This window comes from Nyctibius grandis, chromosome 1, assembly GCF_013368605.1.
Source record: "Nyctibius grandis isolate bNycGra1 chromosome 1, bNycGra1.pri, whole genome shotgun sequence".
Classification (NCBI taxonomy): domain Eukaryota; kingdom Metazoa; phylum Chordata; class Aves; order Nyctibiiformes; family Nyctibiidae; genus Nyctibius; species Nyctibius grandis.
In genome coordinates, this window is record NC_090658.1 from 94,446,672 (window position 1) to 94,462,268 (window position 15,597).

Below are 15,597 nucleotides of genomic sequence, written 5' to 3' on the forward strand. Positions count from 1 at the left end.
TTTGCTGATGTCTTGATTAAAAATTAACCCACACAGGAGTAGCAGGCTGGGATTTTCAGTGGGCCACAACTTAAGGGACTTACACATTCTTCATAGATACATTCTTCAGATATACTGTCACAGGGTGAGTAGAGTTGCCATACGCTATCAGGATATTGTGTCTGTAACAAGCTGTCAATACAGAATGAATTGCTTGATTGAGACGTACAGTAACTTAAAAGTAGCTTTTTTTCTCCCCCACTCTCTTTTCATTAACTTGCTTCGTACTCCATGGAAACCTTTCTATCTGCAGCCTCAAATTTAATGTAAGTAGGAATTGCTGTTCTGCTTCAGCTGAGGACAGTTGTTAATACACTGAAATTGCTGTTAAACAGCGCTATGTATTTGGTACCTGGTAGAAATGGAACAATGAAAGTTATTTTTGAGGTGATAAATGGAACAATGAAATTTATTTTTGAGGTGATTGTGGTGATATGGTAGATTAGCTAATGATTTTTTAGTGTCCATGTTTCAACTCTGCAGCTCATTCTAAGCACCTTTTATAATTTTTCTCCTTCTCTTTTCTCTAGGGGCCCTGGTATTTCTATTGTTACTTCTGGGATGGGAGGGGTGAGAGAAAACATGTTCCCTGTTCTTCAGTAGCATTGATTTGTATTGCTCAAGTGGTGGCCATTATGTCTGAGGATAGCTTTTGCTTGTTTAAGTCAATAAATAAATGACTGTTGCCTGACCTAGCATTCTATTTATTCTTCGGGAAGAAAACTCCAGTTGCCTTTTTTAATTAAAATGGTAAAGAAGCCAAGCTTCTCTATACTTAAAAATTGAAGATAGATTACCAAAACCCCATATGCTACCTAGAACAGTAGTTCAGACCTGCATTGAGATGAGTGCCACTGCGTCTCTTATGATAGGCTTGCTACAGCCAAATAAGAGGAGGGTGTTCTCTGCATCACGAACTTAGTTTTGGAAGAAAATTTGAATGAAGTCTCTGCTTTTGGTGATGGAAGGCAGAGGGCTGAGGCAAAACTTGTGGCTGAATGAGAGGGAAAGTCCATATCATTACTCAGTGACACATACTTGATAGTCCTGCCGTACTTCTGATTTGCTTTCTGATGGACCCTGTTGAAGGTCTGTTAATTTAGACACTAAATTAGGTCATTGGAAGTTTATTCACCTGAACTTTTTCACAGAATCATTAAAGTGCTGTTTCTAAGCGTTTGTCAGTTTATGGGTTTATTGTTCCTGTGAGGAGGGGTTTTGTATACTCTCATCATTTTGTGTAGATAACTGAGAGATTAGTTTCCTAATCCTATGTAGACAGTGGAGTTCTTGAAATGACCCTTTTAACTTAGATTTAATTTAGGCGTGAGTGTCACAAGACACTGACAGGTCTCTGGACAGGCTTATTTTAGGAGAGCTCCTTTGACTAAATGCCTAAAAGGTGGGCAGAAGTTGGGTCCTTAAACTAACTGCACAATATCTTAAGCTAGTAATTTTGGCACAAAGTTCTGTCAGCTTGACCAGATTAGGAGATTCAGCTCAGTGCCAGAGTTCTGGCATTTAACAACAGAAGAGCCGCTTGGGTGAAGTTTAATGAAACACACTATCCAGCTGATTCATTTAACATTTCTGGGTTTTTTTGAAAGTGCTTTGTAATTGTGATTCTTTCCTATCTTACTCATCTATGTGTCAAGTTTTCAGAGAAGCAGGAAATTTTTCAAAGCACGGTATCAAGTTCTAGAACACTTTTTTTAAAAATTAGAATGGTTGCACATTCAACCATATGTAGCTAGAGTCTTTGTGGGTAGCTGGTGATCCGCAGAGCAACCTTCAGGAAGTATGTAAGTATTTTGGTTTTGAAGTGGCACTTGAAAGTGCCAGGTGCTGCATCTCAGCCATGAAGAAACTTGCATCATGAGTATTTAATGACTGGCTGCATCACACTTGAACACAAGGTTTGGAGGCATCTCTGAAAGTGGTATTTGGCCTGTGTCGGAGGTAACAGATGGGTATTTAAAGGTACATTTTAAAAAAATGGGAAGGGTGGACTGTTTATAAGTTTAAAGAAGGCAGGTACATCAGAAACAAGACTTAATGAATGATCAAAAAAAAAGTCACCCTTGAGCAGTTAAATGTCCCCCTTCCCTTAGCTTTATATAATAATTTCTCTGTGTTTTTACTTCTGCTGCTTCCCTATCCTTGTCTGACCTTGGACTGATTGTATGTGTCAGCACAAGGTTACGCTTGGTATTTTGTCCCTTCACGTGGCAAAGGCAGCTTTTTCTCAATGGAGAACCGTGCAGATGAGATGCAAGCATTTAAGGGGAGTGCTAATGAAAAATTAATCCTTATGCTAAACAGCAGTGAAAATCAAGTTGGTTTGCTGCATTTTGCTCAACTCTCAAAAGTTTGGGAGTTATTTGGTCTGTTCATAACTGCAAAAAGGAAAAAAAAAGTAGGGAAAGGGAGAAGGAACAGCAAGAAAATAAAGATCCCTTATTAGAATAAATAACATACATATGTAAGAGTTAAATTTCTAGGGGAAGGGGAAAAGTAATTTTTTTTCTATGCTCAGTTCTGTGATTTTTTTTTTTTCAAATGTAGCCTTAGAAGGGGAAAATAAGATCACTTGAATGTTCATTGAGACTCAGGGGAGACCACTGTTTAAAATCAAACCAGTTCTACAATCCGAAGGTATACATTATGATGCCAATCCTCAACAGCCACAATTTTGATTAAATTCCTACTGAAGTTATACAACATTTATATAACCCTAAAGGGATTATGCAACTGGGAAACAAGTGGCTATTCTGTATTCTATAAAGGTAAGGTGTCCTCAAATTTGAAAGGGCAAAATAACCTGAAATGTGAAGGAGTCTGTCTCTTCTGAATAAATTGCTTTTGACCTGGCTGCTTTATTGGACCAGTATTTTCACTTACGTCATTGTGTCTGCAGTACTGCTGGGCAGCTGATGGGTATCATATTTTAAGTGACGATTTAGCCCGCTATGTGAATTTATATTAAATAAATCAGTAAACTTCTACATTTGAATCAAAGCACAAAAAGATACAGGAGACTGTCTATAAACTAAAGTTCAGTGGCCGGAACTCTGTCATCCTCCTAGCTTAAGGTTTGTTATCATCATTCTTTTATTTGTACGAAAACTTGGACAATACTTTCGCTGCCAGTTTAATTGCTGCATGCATAACGGTCGTGAGAAGCACTGGAATGTTCAGTGCCATTATTTTTTTGTAAAGGCAAGAATTTTTTACTGCTGTTCTCAGTAATAAACATACTTTTTGCTTTATTCAGAAATGCTGAACTTACTGTAAAGCTGTTACTTGGCTAGATACAGCCAAATTGCCTTGCCACATTGCAACAGATTGCCATCTGTAATGTCCAGTTCTGCATTTATAATAAATCAAAATCAAATAATTATGGCTTTCCTATAGAAAATGGACAAGATGAGAAGTAAACTATTTTGATACATTACTCCCTTTGTGATGAACCATGGTACTGGCAACAAAGTAGTTCATATGTAACAAAGCAGAGACTATCAAGTGTTTGACGAGTACAGCAAAATGCTTTCTTGTAAGCACCTTCAGAGTGGCTATAAATGAGTTCTGGTGCAAAATGACTTTAACTGTACATTTCAAGTTTGTCTGTCGATAACTAATTAGTCTCATTTTTTCCAAATGTGAATGGAAGAGGAAATTTTCATACCTGCTAGGATAAGGATAAAGCTAGAAATTTAAATTCATGCACAAAAAAGAAACTTGGAGTGCATGAGGCCATTGTGCTTAATTTTACTACTGCATTTAAGTTACAGTAGTATAAGTTGTAGGAATAGTTTTATCACTGTTTTGATTCTCATTCAGAAACAAATTTCAGACTTGGGGCCCATAAAAACTGAATTTGCATTGGACGATTTCAGGTACTAAGCTGTCCGATATGAATCGTCTAACAATGAACAATTTAATGGAAAGCACTATAATTTAAGATGACAGTACAGAGACTGGAAGTAGTGATCCTGTGAAAGTCCTCAGTCCATTTCTGAAATCAATATAAAATGTTACTGTAGTCCCTCATAAAATACAGATTGTAGAACAAGAACTTCAGCCTTATCCTGGGACTCAGCTGGAAGGCCGTTCTAAGCTTTCTGTAGAAGAATCAGAATAAACTATCAATATTGTAAGGATCCAGTTTCTTAAAAACCAAACCCCTTCTAATTTCTGATAACATCCTGTAAGGAAAGAAGGTGGAAGATTATGTGAGTTTTTAAAATAACACCAAGGGAGTCATAACCATTGGAGATTAAGAAACTGATGTAAATATGTCAGTTGCATTTAGAATAATTGAGAATAAGAAAGGAGGAGCGGGTCTGGAGAGTTTTTGTGATTCTGTTCACAGCCACGTTACAGATGGCTGCGTATTGCTCCCAGGAGGGAGGAGCGCTTTTACTGTGGGCAGCTGTGGGTTGTCCCAGGGTGAGGTTGGAAGAAAGTTCCCTCATGGTTGGATGTGGGAGAGGGGATGTGTGAATGCTCTGCAGTGATTGCAAAGCAATGTTGTTCCGTGGAAGACAAACCAGGGCGGGGCTGGAATGGCAAGAGGGGAAGAAGTCTGACCCTGTAATCTGGGTGGGTGGGTGGGTGCGTGCGGAGGAAGAGATGTCACACAACGCAAGAGAAACTGATTTGTCTAGGAATAGGTGCAAGAGAGAAACAGCAACATTCTTTGCATGTGTAGTCAAGCCTTGAGTGTCACTAGATGTATTTTTTTCCCCTCAGGTCTTTTCTCAACAATCCACTTACTGAGGGTACTTCATTTTTTTGTTCCCTTTGGGATACAGTTCTGGTAAATCTTGTAACTTTATTCTACTTCCATGAGGGCATTTTAACACTTAAGTATCATTTGTGTGTCAGTGCCACATTTCCACCTGTAAGATAATTACTAGTTGTGTTGATGAACTTCTAGAGTCTTTTGGGAAGCTTTCCCTGCTTCACCTGCCAAGGGAACTAGGTATGTAACAGTTTATAAGGTAATTCTGAGAGACAGCGTCCAGAGCCTGTTTATTAAAGTTTACCGCATCATATGACACAGATTTATAAATGTATTATACGCAATTGGACAATAATTTTTGTGAATCTCCAGCCAAACACGGCTGGTGAGAGGGTTCACTGAGCTCTGACTCCCTTCCAAAGCAAGCAGGAGAGTATCCCCCATGATGGGAATGAAAGTCTACATCAACATTTCAGCTCATCTTAAAGTGAGGGTAGAAGATAGAAATTTTGATGCCCTTTTTTGGCATGGAGGTGATCATACAGGATAAGCAGTCTGTTGGGCATCAAGATACTACCAAGAAGTCTGCTATCTACATCAGTGGCAATAGATACCAGCCTTTGAGGTGAGATGGAAGACTGCAAAGAGAGTGAGCCAGGGGAAGGCCTCGTGAACTTACCACCTCTACTGCTACTTTGACACTTCTTTACAGCCTGGCCATGCACCAGATGGGGTTGCTTGGCCTCAGCAGCCAGAGGTGAGGTGTGGGCCACGAATTCACAATGTGTGTATAGTGGTAGCTCATCTAAGAGAACAATGTGGCTGCTGGCGGTTATTCGGATACTGAGTAGCAGAGAAAGGGCAGGCTTCCAAGAGGTTGAGTAAGGATAGATCTGGTTGTGACTTTTTGGGCAACTGGTTCTGTTAAACGACCACAGCAAGTCAGAAAGCTGGCAATAATTATTCGAAGATAGTGGATGTGGATAATGTTAATAGGAATTAATTACAAGAGACAGCTGTCTGGTAGTAGAGATGCCATTAGGACTATGGGTAGTGTATGAAACTGATTTTAAATGCTGAGTTGCAAGTGCCAATTACAGCAGCAGTTGAATATAGTTGTAAAGGTATCCCAAAGGCCAGCAAAAAATGAAATTGTATTTCCAAGTAGATGTCACCTCAGCGATGAAACTGCAAGGGCGATCACTGACACACAAGTTTTAGGTAACTGATGTTAGGACACTTTTATTTGGCTCTGTCAAGCCACTGTCCCATTCACACTTGCATGATCACAGGGGTGTCTTAAGTTATTTTTGAAATGCTGGATCTTTTAAGTGAAAACAGCAATAATGCTCCTCATCTGATGAATGCTTCAGTATTAGCATTGGGTTCACCCTTTCATGATGGGGTGCTGCTTCAGGTCCATAGATCCTAAAACACATGAAGTAATAGTAGAAAGTAGCTTGCAGCACAAATACTGCATTCTTAGAAAAATTCAGTGACTGATTCCATTTATCATTAATAATAACAGCCTTGTTTTATATCAAGCATGGAAGATAGTGACTGGCCCCTTTATTTCACGAAGCAATTAGACAATGCATTTGGTGTATCATATCTCTTTACAACAGTGCATCTGTCATGTTTAGCAGATTGATACCTTTAATGTTATTGTTGGACTGTGAATAAAGGGCTCTGTTATATATTACTTTTTTCAAAACTGGGTGTTCCCCCTTCCTCCCAATAGTCCTATTTTCCCCAGAGAAGAACAAGATGGCAAGAAGCTTTATGCCCAAATCCCATTTAAGGATTGCTTTTGTGCACTAGCCTTGCTGTTCCTAGTAAGGTCTGACAAAGTATTTGATCACATAGCATCTCCTTTCCAATATCCCTCAAGCACTTTTAAATAGATTAATTGCAAACAACTGCAAGCAGCTCTTGAGTGCCGCTAACTATATAGGTAGTTACCAGTTCAGAACACTCTAAATGTTTGAGACACACTGTGAATCTCCCTGACAGCTGTTAATTTATGCTTACCTCCGTTTAATGTTACATTGTTTTCTCTCAACGGCAGCTTTATACTTTTCCAGGTTGTATTTCCACATCAACTCTTCCTTCAGTGATCTTTAGCATGGCCCTGAGAAGCTTTTGCGATCATTTTAAGTATCTCAAGAGTTTTCTCATTATTTGCTGGACAGAATGAAGAATCACGTAATTCAGAGGCTGGGCAAAAAGGGACTGAGATGTATTAGGGTTTGTTACAAACTAGCTAAGATTTCTCTCAGGCTCTAGAACTGCCTAACAAAGGACACCTGGGTTGGACATATTCCATATTTTGTGCACTATACCTCACTAAAAAGACATCTGAATTTTTAGAAGTAAAGCACAGCGGCAGTCTGTGGTTTTGTTTGTCGCAAAGGCTGTGACTGTGCTAGCAAATTAAAAGGTACCAGGGTGCAGAGCTGGAGACTTGAAGCCCGCTGCTTACACTGTAAAATTGTCGTCAGCAGGGTCCCTGCACTTGGCCCAGGCCAAGCTGTGTTCTCCCAGGCAGACCTTGGCGTGGTTCAGGGGTTAGCTCAGCCCCAGCTGACATTGCAGATGCAGCCATCTCATTTTGGTGGTTAAGAGAGTTTAATAATATGGACATGGCCGTTGGTGTGAGGCGATTGGCCTCAGAAATAGAGTGGGCACTAGTACTCTTCAGTTTACTACTATGGGTCAAACTCAAAATTGAGGAATACAGCAACAAGTACTCCTTACCTTCTGCGTACTGGAATTCAAAATTTTGCTGTCTGTAAATATGCTGTGAGCTGCCCTCCTACAGAGAGTCCTACACTATTAGGAACAGCCAACAGTGAATGAACTGAGAGGTGCACACACCATGCTCGGGGAGGGAGGAGAAAAATCCAAGGCCGCTGGCTGCTGAAAGATTTCAAATTGAAAATCGGGGTTGGCAGTATATGGGAACAACATGTTTCAGAGTTACACTTAATCTGATGAAATCTTGGATGCACTGAGAGTGGTGGACCATGAATCAAAAAGTCAGTTTCAGTTCAGGGGTTTTCTAATTTTGCTTGAATGTTAAATTATTTAGCTTAGATTAAAAGACCCAAAGAAAGGGGATTTAGGACTTCTAATTTGGACTGGTTTTGTTAGGACTTGTAAAGGACTTCAAAAGAAAAGGACTTTGACTGGAAAAAACAGAGCAGAGGTGCTGCTATGTTGTTAGAATGCAAGTAGTGTGTAGTGTTTTGTTTTTAAATGGGATTAGGTAGGTGAATACCTCTTCCTCATTTTTTTAAGAACATTTACTACTTTGAAAATAAGCTTTAAATAATAACTTTAACAGCACCAGGGCTCAGGTCTGGGCATTAGAAACCAGCTGCCTATGTTGTTAAAATTGTCAGCAACTGTTATGCAGGGTCTGAGGAAAAGGAACGTCCTGCTGGGTTTTGAGAACCCACTGTAATGTTTAACTCTCAGTAACCACAAACGATACTAAAACTTCAGTGGGAACCTATGATTTTAAGTTACTGACTCTGAAGTTGGGCATAAATCAATTCTTCCTTAGCTCAGGCATTTACCTGAAGGATGGAAAGCTGACATAACTTTTTTCTAAGGGACTGTCCCATTTTTTTATTTTTTCCAATTTTTAAATGGCTTTCCATCTTGTTTGGGAGTTTGCTATAGCACAGGTGACTTACCCCTGACTTCTGCTGGTTCATCTGCTACTTTCTCACTTTCCTTCTTAAAAACAGTGAAACCAAAACTAGAAAAACCTGACAACGAGCAGGCTCTGCAGGAAACATTTTTTGTAATTTATTAGGCAACTCTCTTTTCTGTTTGTACAAAACAAATTTTCCAGAATTCCCTGAAACTTAACTGGCTCCTGAAATTTAAGCTTTAATTTGAGACATAAAGATTAAGTTCTGATGTAATTGTGATCCACAGGATCCATGTGATCCTTTCTTTAAAAAGTCAGTATATTATTTTCAATGTTACCTAGATTTCATGTGGGTAATTCCTCTCGTAACAGAACACCTCCCCCTTGTTCTTCTCAAACCCTAATGAATTTTATGAATTGTATTAGACTACGTGGGAGAAATTATGTGTTCTATTTTTATTTCTCAAATTGTGGGAATTTGATATTTTACTTTATTGCTCAGATCTAGAAGTAAGTAAACTGTGAAAACCTCAGCTTTCATTTCTAACAGATAAAACTTAAAACATGGCCCAACTGTTTCTTAAAAAACAAAAATACCTTGCATGCAAACAAAAAGAACCTCAGTATTTTTAGAGGGTCCCAACTCCTCAAATGCTGACATGCAGGTTTGGCACAACTTATATTTTAACTAGGTGATTCAAACTTCAGTTGTATTTAGGTGGAAAGGTCAATGAATCCCACACAGTCATTTCTCTTTTAAAGCACTTTCAAATATACATACAAAAAACCTGATACATGGACTAAAGAAACGTAGCTTTATTATAACCAGAATAACCAACTCCAAAATTAGAACTATATGTTAAATACCTGTGTATTTCTTTAAATGCTCAGTCTAGTCTTTGTAAGACATCGTGTTTCTTACATTATTTGATTTTTAGTGTTATTCAGTGCTTTACCTACAAGGGCCTGCCGAACTTGACACTGAAAGATCAAGTTCAATTCCTTTTTCATTTGATCTTGGAAGTCTGAGCTTTAATAAAACGCACGTGTGCAGAAACTAGCAGTGTGCTAATGCTCCAGAGCTTGCTGAAAGAACACCCATCAGTGATGAGCTGACCCAAAGCTGGGTAAGAACGTGTATAACAGTCTAACTATAGAATAATCTTTAGATACCCCCATTCAAAATGTAGATATTTAATTTTCTGGCAGCAAAAGCTTTTGGGTGTCTAAAAGACTTCTGAGCATGCCCAAAGCCTCCTATTCTTACTAGCTCAGGATACACAAATCTTCTGCTTCTCTTGCTTGTGCATCCTGTTCACAGAGCATTTCCAGAGCACACTTACCAAACTAAGTCCCAACCAAAGTGGCGGTTGTGCCTTTCATCCAACAATTTTGTAGTTTTCATCCACTCGGGTGCGCAGGGGGATCCAACTTCAGTTCAAATTCTTCCACAGGGAAGAGAAAACAGTATTTGGAACCTCCAAAGAGAATGAGCTAGCCACCTGGGTAGATATCCCTGACAGAGAGTTCTTCTTAGCCTCCATTAAACAAGCTGCTCCACTTCGCATGGGAAAACTACAGATTAGTTGAGCTACAGTGAGCATAATCTTTTAATCCTGTGGTAGGTCCTCACCTGGGAAAAGGGAGGCATGTGTGCCAATCTCCATCTTGTATTAGGTTAAAAACAAGGAAGCAAACAAAAAACTTATCCAGCATCACGTATATGCAAGGGTCATTTGTGGTCTAATCATACTTCCTGTCTCTGGTACTCTAAAACCTGTAAAATCAAGAGATTGATTCAACGATTTTTAAATCAGCGATTACCTTACACAATTTATATGTCAATTAGTATATCATGCCCACCTGGCACACCACAACTCTTCTACAGTTTACTTGGGCAAACTGAAAAAATTAAAAATCATCCTTTTGAGGCACCAAGTAGATGCTATAGAGGAATACAAAATACTGAGAAATCTGGATCAGCAGCCCAGTATTTTCTCAAAAGACTGAACAATAAATGGAGATCAGAATCTCAGTGATGTGTATTCTGTGGATGACTGACAAATCACATATGCTACACAAAGTAGGCACTGTCAGCCAAATGGTTCAATGCTAACAGCGCTAAAATCTTCACTGTAAGTGCAAATATTGGTACTGCTCACACTACATCATTACTATTTTTGGGGAAAGCAGATATTTCAACTACATAGAAATAAAAATACTTCGCAGCTCTGAATGAAATCAAACAACACTAGAAGGAAACGCTCAGGAAAAACAGGATTATCTTAAAGCTAGCAACATAGCAAGGCTGCGTGGGATCAGACTAATGATCTTTCTAATTAGGTAAGTGTACTGTCACTGTATTTTCTTACCTGTAGAAGTGTCAGTTCTTCGGAAGACTGCTAAAATCCTTGCTTTAGCAGTTTCTGAGGCAAAACTAAAGCCAGGATGGCTATATTTTGTGATGGGGAAAACCATCAGTTTTAATTTGAAATATTTCAACTACTTCAAGTTCTTGAACTATGTCCTAGAGTTTACAGAAGATCCTGCTTTATCTTCTCTGAAACAGAGAAACTTTGGATGCCAATATTACCTCCTCCAAATATTTTATTCCATTTCCTTGGTCTTTAATCCTATTCTTAGAGTATTTTTTCTTGATCCTAACTATTTTTCTCATCTATCTCTGAACTCTATTCTTTGGAGATAAGGTGAAAGACTCAACACAGTATTCCAACAGAAGATGTGTCATTGTTTTGTTTCACTCCTTTCATATTAGAGTTCTAGAAAAAAATTGCCATATTCTCAATGCTGAATATGTAATAAATAGGATGGTCTTTCTAAAAAATTTACTACCGGCTATCAAATAGAACTTTTTTTCTTATATTGGTTTAGGAGCCCATAAGAGGCATGACTGACTCATATTATTTCTTCCAATAGATTATTTTGAATGTAACATCAAGAAGTTTTACCTACGTTGTTCTGCTCATCTCTTCTCTGGGTAGATCTCTCTGATTATGGCCTCCTCTGGTTTTACCTAAATTGCACAATGAGTATCTGTAAACACTGAAATATTGTTCCTTCAGCCTTTCCTGTAATTACACATTAACAAATATATCAGACTATGTCGCTGATAACAATATGACAGAATCTCTCAAGCTATACATAGATTTACATCTTCAATAGTCCCCTGTATTAACTTCAGGGAAATTCTAAGTCCATACCAAAGCTACTGATAACCAGTCCCACTCCGAAGAGTCAGACAAGTAACCCCTCATCTGTATTTTAAAAAGTTGTATCTATCTCTAACAGGCTACTATTGTAATTGAATCAAATCAAATCCAAACCCCTAATCACAAATGGCCCTCAAACTTGGTTAAACAGAAATCTAGATTTTCATTTAGAGAAACAGAAAAATAGTCACTGAAGGACACTATTAAATTGTGTCTTAATAAACTTTGTAATTTATCAATATAAATAAAATTTGTCACTTAAGACTTAAAATAAGTCTTCTTTGACTTAGAAGTCTAATATGAAACCAGTGAAACAAATCAATGATACACCTTATTTTGAGAATCTTCTGCTCAACAAAAATTGACTTACCATGTTGGAATACCTGACGAGAAAGAACAGTAACAGCAAACATTTTCAAAAGTTTTCTAGAAGTAATAATCTAAGAAAATAATTGTCAATTTACAAAGCAACATAGTAAACGTTCTTTTTTTCCTGCTCCTATTTTTATTATGGAGTAGCTCTCCTCTAAAATACATGCTGTATATTAATTTTTTGAAAGCTCCACTTAAAAAACCCCACATAATCCTTAGAATTCTCAGAAAACTTTGGAGACATCACATGGACGTGAAACTGAACATGGCAAATATCCAAGATTCTCTGTGAAGAAAAGGCCAATAGCAAACAATTAAGTACAGCAGTTTAATCATTTTCTCAAAATTCTCTGGATAATTAGGGAATGCATTCAGCATAGAAAGTTGTACTGTCAAACTAATCCAGTAAATTTAATGGAAGGTCTTTTACAAAATACAGGAGCACAAATTAAATTGCTTTAAAACAAAGCAAAACAAAACTCAAACAAAACCCCACCATAAAACAGCAGAATTCCTTTATTCAGTAGGAATTACATAGGCCTAATTCTTAGTTTCTCTTTGTAAGGGAGGTTTTTTGTACTCAAAGATAGAACAGTGAAACCGAAAGAATGTCATGGCTGGTGCAATTCGTATTTATTTGGGTAACAACATACTGAAGAGGTTTTTAGGGTCATTGGATGAATTTCAACCAGACTCATTTACTGCTCAAAATGTAAATGACATATAGATCTACTTTCAGAAGCTTGATAGTAGACTCACGGTTTATTATTTATTTTTACACAACAACGAATGATGTCTTCCTAAGTGACTTGATTTTGCTTTACTCTTCCAGCTGCACGTGAGGAGAACACTTAGAAACACGCTTGTCAGAGGCTGATCTATTCATGTGCTTTTATAAAATGTTAACGTGTCAATGCTGATGGTAGTTGGGGTAATACAGGTACCTAATTCCACACTACTTTTCACCGACAGGGAGAAGCAAGCGAAAGGTGAAATGGTGTGTTCTGGTTGGAGTGGGAAGACATCCATGTTCTATGGTAAGGGTGCACTGAAAAAGGAAGTAAAGAAAAGTGTACAGTTTGCTATTTAATATCTGATACGGGCAGAATACACAGCGGCTAAGCACTGTATGGAACTCCATAGTTGAAAGTCCAGGTAGGTTACTGATGCAGGGTGCAGAAAGGACATATTCTTGGCAGGAAGCATGAACAAGTGAGTATTTAAAAGAATTCTGATGTGAAGGTACTTAGTCAAATTGTAGGTTATTGCTTAAAACTGCAGAAGGAATTTACTCATAGTAGTATTGTATTTTGGCACATTTGGTTCTTTCTGCAGATACTTAATATACACAATATTAATAAAAAACCTTGGCTGGCCTCATAAGTACCATCACTCACTTCTTGCCCTATTAATGGCTGGTTTCAAGAGTAAGAATCAACAGTCACAAAGAGGCAAGCAACTGGTGGTGATAGTTCTCCGAGGTGAAAAAAACCCCACCAAAAAAAACCCCCACCAACCAACCGACCAACCCACCCTGAGGAAAGCTTAGCCAATGCTTTATGTTTCTCTCAACCGACCTCCCCCCTGCCAATATTGTGCTTCAAATATTTTGCTACATTGTTCAGCTTGACAATTTACAAACCCTAAATACTTCCCTTTGTTTATAAAGAAAAGACAAAGAGGAAATTTCATGAGAAAGAGAAAGGATTTTCATGTGAAGAATTGCCACCGTTAAGTTTCAAGTAACGCACTTTCTCGTTTCAAGCTATTAAACCATACTGGTAACTAATGTAACAATTATGAGGGGAAAAAAATATCAGTTAAAAAAAACCAAAACTATCAAGATTCAGAAAAATCAAGAAAAAACCAAAGATGCTACATTCTTATCTGTCAAAAGTAACCAGTAATTCAAGAGAATTCTAACATACCTGTATTTGGATACTTATAGCACTTTCAGGCAGGGAGGGAGAAGAAAAAAAATATGTAAGGCCAAGGTAGAGGAAAAAAACCCAAAACAACGAACCCTTGGGATCAGTCCATGACTGACTGTAAGTTTTACCTATCAATCAACTTTATACACAGCAAAATCTAATAAACTTTATTCTTGCTTTTTTTGTAAAATTATTTTAGTGAACGTATGTGAATATTCACATTTGAAAGTCATGAAATAAAATAACAGGACACAACATTTGCAGAAAGAATATGTAAAGTTATCAGATGTTAAAACAATCAAATTACTAGATTAAAATAATCTGAGATTTTCTTTTTAACTCTAACAATCAGTATAGCTGAAAAAGGAAAATAATTTTATTAATACTATTTATTTTTAATGCAGACCTTTCAGAGTAGAAATATCTCCTAAAAAACATTAAATCTCACTGACAAAGCAGAACTGATGTATTTTTACTTAAGGATAATGTAAGGTGACAAGATCACACAAAAGAAAAGGAATTATTTGAAAGCAAAACAATCAAGATAGATAGATACTAAAAATTCACAGATGAGGATATTTTTCTTCACTTCTGTACATAACAAAAACATCCTCAATGTAAGTGCAACAGGGGAAAAAAACTTTTAAAATATATCTGAAAAATTAATGGAATGTTTGTTACTGCTGCGGGAATTCTTAAGACTCATTCTAACATGCATCACCAAACAATAATAATTCTGCATCTTCTCTTGTGACCCGTGTGTCTTCCATGTTAAGCCACAAATAAACAAAAAACCCCATCAGATTTCATGTGTAAAAAGAAGTGGAATGGATGTTTGTAAAAGCTGTTTATTAAATATTATTTGTAGCACTGTGGTGCTTAGGCTCAAGTCAGGGACTGTATTCCATTTTGCTTGGTGCTCTACAAAAATTAAATAAAAGACACAATCCTTATTTTACGGTTAAAACACCCAGAACATTTTGATTCTGGGGGCTGTATTTTAAACCGCATCAGAAAAAGTTACACGAGTTGCCAAAAGAACAGGGAAGTTCAATATATTCAGGATAGTTTCCCTCTACTTTCAGACTCTTTAACTGTTAAAATTGCTCTATTCCTTGGTTTATAGTTTTAGTGATGTCATATGTAAGTATACTTTCTTTTATGTAAACATCAAGGGAAATTAAAATGTTAATCACATTATTTGTGTAGCCCTTTGTTGTGAGAACCACCTATGAGAGATATTACAATACATATTTTACATCGCTAAGAAAAGACTCAAGTCACTTTACTTTTTAAATCTTTATTACATTGTAAATATGATTTCATTGCCATCTCAATTATTTGAAGTGTGGATTTAAAATAAAGGTGAAACACAGAATGGTTGTTGTAAAAACCTGGGAAAGGGAGACACCTGTACATTTTTAAACATAAAATGAGTGTAGCTACAGATAAAGTGAGCGAATCTAGTATGCACGATTTTACTTAAAAAAAAAATTATACTATGAAATACATTTACCCTAATGATTACAGACCACATGCTAGATTATCATTTTAACGATTTTTAGGACATTTCATAATTGTATGTTGATATGCATAGCAACTAGGCATCTGCTATATAAA